Genomic DNA, 6000 nt, shown 5'->3' on the forward strand with positions numbered 1-6000 from the left:
CCGGCTGCGTTTCATTAGCCTCCGTCACCCTTCCCAGGCTCGCTGGAAGCTGGGGTCCCCTCGGTGGGGCTGGCTAGCCGAGGGGTGTGCTGCTGTGAGGGGTGCATGCTTGGCGCCAGGGCCAGGGGCCTTCTGCAGAGCTCCTTTGGGCCAGCGCCCAGGGAGGGGCTCCTCCGGCCGGGCAAGCGGCCAGCTGACTCACACGCCGGCTTGTTATTGTAGGGTCTCTGGGGATGGCGCGTGTGGGGAGGGGGCTTGGCACAGAGCAGAAACGGCCTCTTGTCTACCTGAAGCCCCTCACGTTTAACCCCTGCACCCCCAGGATACTTTGGAGCAGGAAGATGGGCTCACCCCCAAAGGCCTAGCAGCTGCACCCGCCAACACTTGCTCCTCCTGCCCTGGAGATGCTGCTGAGGTCCTGGTGTCCTCCCCCCTCCTCCAGGGGCTCCTGGCCCTGGAGCCTGTCCCACCGTGCTATTGGCAGCATCTTCTGCTCGGTCCCCATATTGACCCTCTTGGGACGTGCCCCGACCCCTTGTTCTTCCCCACCAGCTGCCCCCGGCACGGCCGGCTCCTGGCCAGCTGCCTCCTGTCCCAGTTGGGGGGGAAGCTCCCAGTTACAAAGCCCAAATGGAGTGGATATGGTGGGAGGGGGGGAGAGGGAAGAGATAGGGGTGTGGGTAGGGGGGCGGGTGGGGTGTGAAGGGTTGCACTGGGGGTGATGGGTGTGGGGTGCCAGGGGGTATCATGGGTGTGATGGGGATATGGGAGGGAGGCACTGGAGTGTGTGTGGGGACACCGGGGAGGTTTTGGGGTTCCGGTGAGTGCCACGTCCCCAAGGAGGCAGTGAGCGGGCAGAGCTGTGCCAGGGTGAGCAGGACCTGTGCCCTAGCAGTGACCTACACCCCTCGAGGCCTCCCCCCATCCCGAGGGACAGTGGAGGGGACAGTGGTAGGACCCATGCCCCACAGTGGCAGCGATGCTGGCGGGGTGCCCGGCGCCCGTGGGTGGCTCTGGGGGGGCCAGGGCAGCCGCACACACATCAGCTGGGAAGCACAACGCCGTTCCCATGCCCATGTAAGGCCCTTCTCGCGCCCAGCGCCTCCGCTCAGGGATTTTTCCTTGCTTAGCAAACCTCCCTTCCTCCCTCCCTCCAAGGGGGACGGACAGACGGATGGACACTGGAGTGTATCCCACCCGTCCAGCCGGCCCCCTCCCTCTCTCCCCGCACAGAAACTGCCTGCCGAAAGCAGCGAGGGTGTAGCTTCCTTTGAAAAGTGGGGAAACTGAGTCACAGAGCCCTGCCCAGGGACAGTTGGAGGTGGGGGACACGGCGTGGGGTGCAGTGCTTTCCATGGCAGTGGTCAGGCACGGGTGAGCCTGTGTGTTGGCACGTGCTGGTCGTGGCACAGCCAGGGTCTGGTGGTGACACTGCCTGCCCGGCTGGGGTGGAGGGATGAGCCTGAGGATGCTCTGGGCAGTTATGCCATGCAGGCATGTCCCAAATTACGGAGCAAGGGAGGTGCTGGGGGCGTCCCCATCCCCCAGGATGCGCTCGCTCCGACTGGGGCTGGATTTTGCCATGGTACTGCTTAGAGAGGCTGAGAAAAGATTGGGGGATGATGCTTCTCCCCATGGCAGGAGCCAGCCTGGTGATGGCAGGTTTGGCTGGGGGACAGGGAGCGCTGTGGCATTTGGCTGCCAAATCGGCTGGCGATTGCTGGCGGGTGGTTCTGGGAAGTGGTGGCTGTGCCAGCCCCTGGGACTGGCAGGGCTCCAGCTTGCCCCATTCGCTCCGTGCTGCACCAGGGCCCACAGGTCCTGGGGCAGTTGGGGTGCTGGGTTGTGCCAAAAGGGGAAACTGAGGCACGGCACTAGCATGGGGCTGAGGCGTCTGTGGGCTGCATTGTCCCTTGGCGTCTCCCACCGGGGAGCTGACGGTGCTGGACCCGTGCTGGGCTGCTGGGCCATGTGTGTCCATGCATGTGAACACGTGTGTGCAAGTGTGCATGCGTGTGCCCAAACACAAACATGTTTGCACGATCATGCGTGTGCATGATCATCTGTGCTCGCAGATGCATGCGTGTGTGTGTGACCCTGCAAGGGAATGCATCCGCGTGCAAGAACATCCATCCGTGTGCACAAGTGTACTCGCACATGGCCAGGTAGTCACACGCGTGTTCTCCCAGCTTGGTGCCATCCATCCCCGCTGGCCTCGTGCCAGGCTCGGCTTGTTTTTCGAGTGCCCCCCTGCGATGGGACTCCAGGGGGGTTTTGTCCATCATTAAACCGGGGGCTGGAGCAGGGCCAGGGCCGGGCAGTGAGGCGCGTCCTGGCCAGAGCAATTGCTCGCAGTGCCCGCGGCGCCAATGGGCCCTTGGTGGTGGGGGGACGTTGTGAGACCCATGCCGGGGCACATGGTGGTGGCGAAGGGGACATGTATCTCCTGCCCTGAGCTGGTGCTGGGGACCCCCCTGCTTGTAAAGCAACTCCAAGCCAGGAGGGGAAACTGAGGCAGGGAGTGGTTGGACCATTCTGGGCAGGCTTGACTTGTGATGATGGGCAACCTGCAGCTGTGCCATAGCCAGGGGCCAGGGCAGTGCTGTGGGGCACAGAACACAGGCTGCAGGGAGGGGACATCCATGTCCCAGCAGCAGCAGGCTTGTGCTAGGGGACATCTGGCTGTCCTGTCCACGCTCACCACTCTAGCCACGCTGCCCCGCTGCCTCCTCCCCGCACGGCAGAGGCGATGACGTGCCAGTCACTCTGCCTGTCCCTGTCCCCGATGCCCCATTAAAAGCCACCCCCTCAGTGCTTCGGGACAGCTAATTAACAACACCCCTGGTCTCCACAACAGAGCGAGCAGCAGGGGGGGGAGGAATGCCACAGGAATGTGTCCTTGACCCTGGCATGGGCCCAGCTGGGGTGGCGGGATGGGGGCTGCAGGGGTCAGCCCTGCCCCGGTGCCGTGCCAGGTCATGTTTGTGCAGCGGGTCCTGGAGGGGGTTCTGGTTTTTTTTTTTTCCCCTCCTTCTTTCATTTTTCCCCTTCTTTACGTCACTGCCCAAATATTCGGCCTCTCTCAGCTCCGGGGGGGGGTGTCGGTTTGGCTGCTTGGAGGAGCTGGGGCCCTTCTTTGCACCCTCCGGGTGCTGCAGAATGCAGGGAGGGTGGGCAGGGGAGTGGGGGTGCTGAGACCGCCCACACTTGCTGCACTGGTGAGCACCAGCTGGGGCTGGCCTGAGAGGTGTCAGCTGAGGCAGTGGGGACCACCAGCCTCCCTCCTTGGGGGCTCCCAGGGCCGGATCCAGCCCCCCCCCCCCCCCGGCACCCTGCGGTGGTGGAAGGCAGGATCTGAACTGGATGGGGGCTCTTGTGGAGGGTCTCTGTCTCGTTTCCCACTGATTTTCTCCCAGACCACTTTGCATGCCCCATGGCCACCCCTCCGGGGACCTGCCCCGGGAAGGGCATTGGGTTCCTGGGGACCCCCAGCACCCTCCAAGGGGTGGCACCAACCCCAAACCAGCCGAAAGCTCTGGCTCAAGAGGGGCTCTACAGACCCAGCACTGGGGCTTCATCTCCTCCCATGTGTTTTCACCTCTGGAGCTGACCCCCCCACCTCCCTGGAGTGCCTGATCCCCAGGTCCTCCTTCTTCTGCTGACATCTGGAGTGGTGATGCCCAAGGGTGCTTGTTTTGGGTTGTGGAGGAGCTGGTTCAGGTGGGGGGTGGTTTCTCTGGGGGTCCTGGGGGGACACTGTGGGGTGCAGAGGCCACTGGAGCCACTTGGCTGACTGCCAGACCCGCTCCCACCAGCATGTTGACCCGATGGATCTGGGAGGTACTTTGGTGGCTGGAGTTCAGGGATGCTGTCAGGACTTCTCTGGCTGTGTCCTGTGAAGGGGACACATCATCTCCCCAGGGGACAGCTCCCGTCACCTCCCCAGGGACAGGGATGTGCTGTCAGTGCCCTTTGCTCACCCACTCACTTCCATCCCGCTCAGCCGCTGATACTTTCCCATCTGGCCCCGGCTCTTCCGCTGCTGGTGTTTCCCAGGGTCTGGGAGCTGTCCTGTGGCTGCATCCCGAGGAGACAGGGCTGGGGGTGTCCATGTGGGGGTCTGTACCAGAGCTGAGCTAGGGTCTGTGCCCAGCTCCCCTGGTGCAGGACGTTCATTCCCCTTCATCCCAGTCGCAGCGCTCCCCTCTTTTTGGGATGCCTGCTTTTTGGGGGCTGTGGTGCTAGGGGGCTTGTTTGGGGGTGCCAATGGATCCGGGGGGGGGAGGGGGTTGTCCTCAGAGTGGTGGCTGTTGGAGTCCAGCCCCATGCCCTTGGGTGCTGGGGAGGGCAGTGGGGCTGGTGCTTGCTCAGGAGGAGGGTGAAAAGGTGCCCCCTGGGGATGTCGGGGCTCCGGTGCTTTGTCGTCGGCAGTGGGAAGGGTCTGCCGGTGGCTCTCAGTACTCCGGTCCCATGGCATCATCCAGCTGTCGGGGAAACTGAGGCATGGAGGGGCTGGACAGGATCTGCTGGAGTGGGATTGCACTCCCAGGGGTGCTGCATCTTACAGGAGTCTTGGAGGAGGGCAGAGGGAGAGCCCCTCGCCACCACCCCCTCCCTGTTGACTTTTGGGGGGGGTGGCAAGGCAGGAGGGGTCCCTGGGGTCCTGCTCCGTGCTGGCAGAGCCAGCCCCAGCCTTTTGGCTGAGCCTGCAGCACAAGGACGGAAACGCAAACAGGAACGGGGAGGCGTTGGGCGAGAAAATGTCAACAGCACTGGGCCGGGTGCCTGGCTTGCCGCCTCCCCGGCCGGCTCGCCGCCCTGCAGGCCACCACCAGGCAGGCTCCCCCCTGCCCCGCACTGCTGGGGGCTTCCCACCTTTGCTCCCGGGTCTCCCAGCACTGAGCACTTGCTTGCGCAGCAGGGCCGGGACTGGGCTGCCCCAGGGGTGGCCGGGGAGAGCAGGGTTCTATCCATCGCCACACAGAGCCCCCGAGGAGGAAGAGGAGGAAGGGAGATGGGAGGAAGGCGAGAGGGATGCTGGGCACACCCTGGGTTTGGGACAGGCAAGTGGGGACTGGCGTGGCTCCATGTGCCGACGGACAGCCAGGGCTTTTCCAGCATTTTGGCTTTGCTTTTTAATTGGGGGGTGGGCTGGTAAATCTTCACATGCCCCTGACATCGGGATTGCGGGGTACCCAAGATCCATTGATTGGGCACCCCGTCCTGTGCGCAGCAGGGGGGGACCAAGTTGTGCCAAAGGGTGCCAGGCAGATAAAGGCCCCAAGAAGGGCCTCACGCCCCCGTCCCTGCCACCCCCCCCACCGCCAAGGGCACGGGGACGCCGGTGGCGTCACGCGGGGTGATAAGGCCCCGACCCCGCTGCGCCCCGCCGCAGCCCCTCGGCACGGGGTGCGAGGTGCTTTGCAGGGGGAGGCAGTGGAAGCGTGAGGGGGTATTTTTTTGGGGGGGGGGGGTGTCTGCCCACCTGCCAGCACCCCTCGCCCAGGGCCATCTGCCCGAGCTGGGCTCCCGGTTGCCTTGAAGGGTGTTTTTGGGGGAGGCGAGGGGAGTGGAGCGGGGCTGGACTTGGAGCGTGCCGTGCAGCTGGGGAGAGAGGGAAAAGGAGAAGAAAGAGGGAGAAGGAGCGAGAGGAGGGAGGGGAGTGGTGGAAAAAGCTGCCCGGGACCCCCTTCCTCCCCAGGGCCGGGGCCGGCGCCCCCGGGGTCCCCAGCCCCCGGCCTCCCCGGGGGTGCGGAGGGGAGCGGGGGGCCGGCGGGCCCCCCCTGCGCCCCTCCATCGCCGGGGTCCCGCTTGCGGGGAGCGAAATCCTTCGGCTCTCCCCCTCCTTCCCTCCCCTCCCTCCTCCCTCCCTCCTTCCTTCCTTCCTTCTCCAGGCTTGGCCCGGGGAGGGAGGGGGGCTCTGCCTGCAGTCTGCCTTCACGCCTGCCCGCCCGGGCGACGCCGGGCTCCCGCCTGCCCCGCGACCCCCCCCCCCGCGAC

The sequence above is a fragment of the Accipiter gentilis genome, chromosome 1, assembly GCF_929443795.1.
Source record: "Accipiter gentilis chromosome 1, bAccGen1.1, whole genome shotgun sequence".
In the NCBI taxonomy this organism is placed as follows: Eukaryota; Metazoa; Chordata; class Aves; order Accipitriformes; family Accipitridae; genus Astur; species Astur gentilis.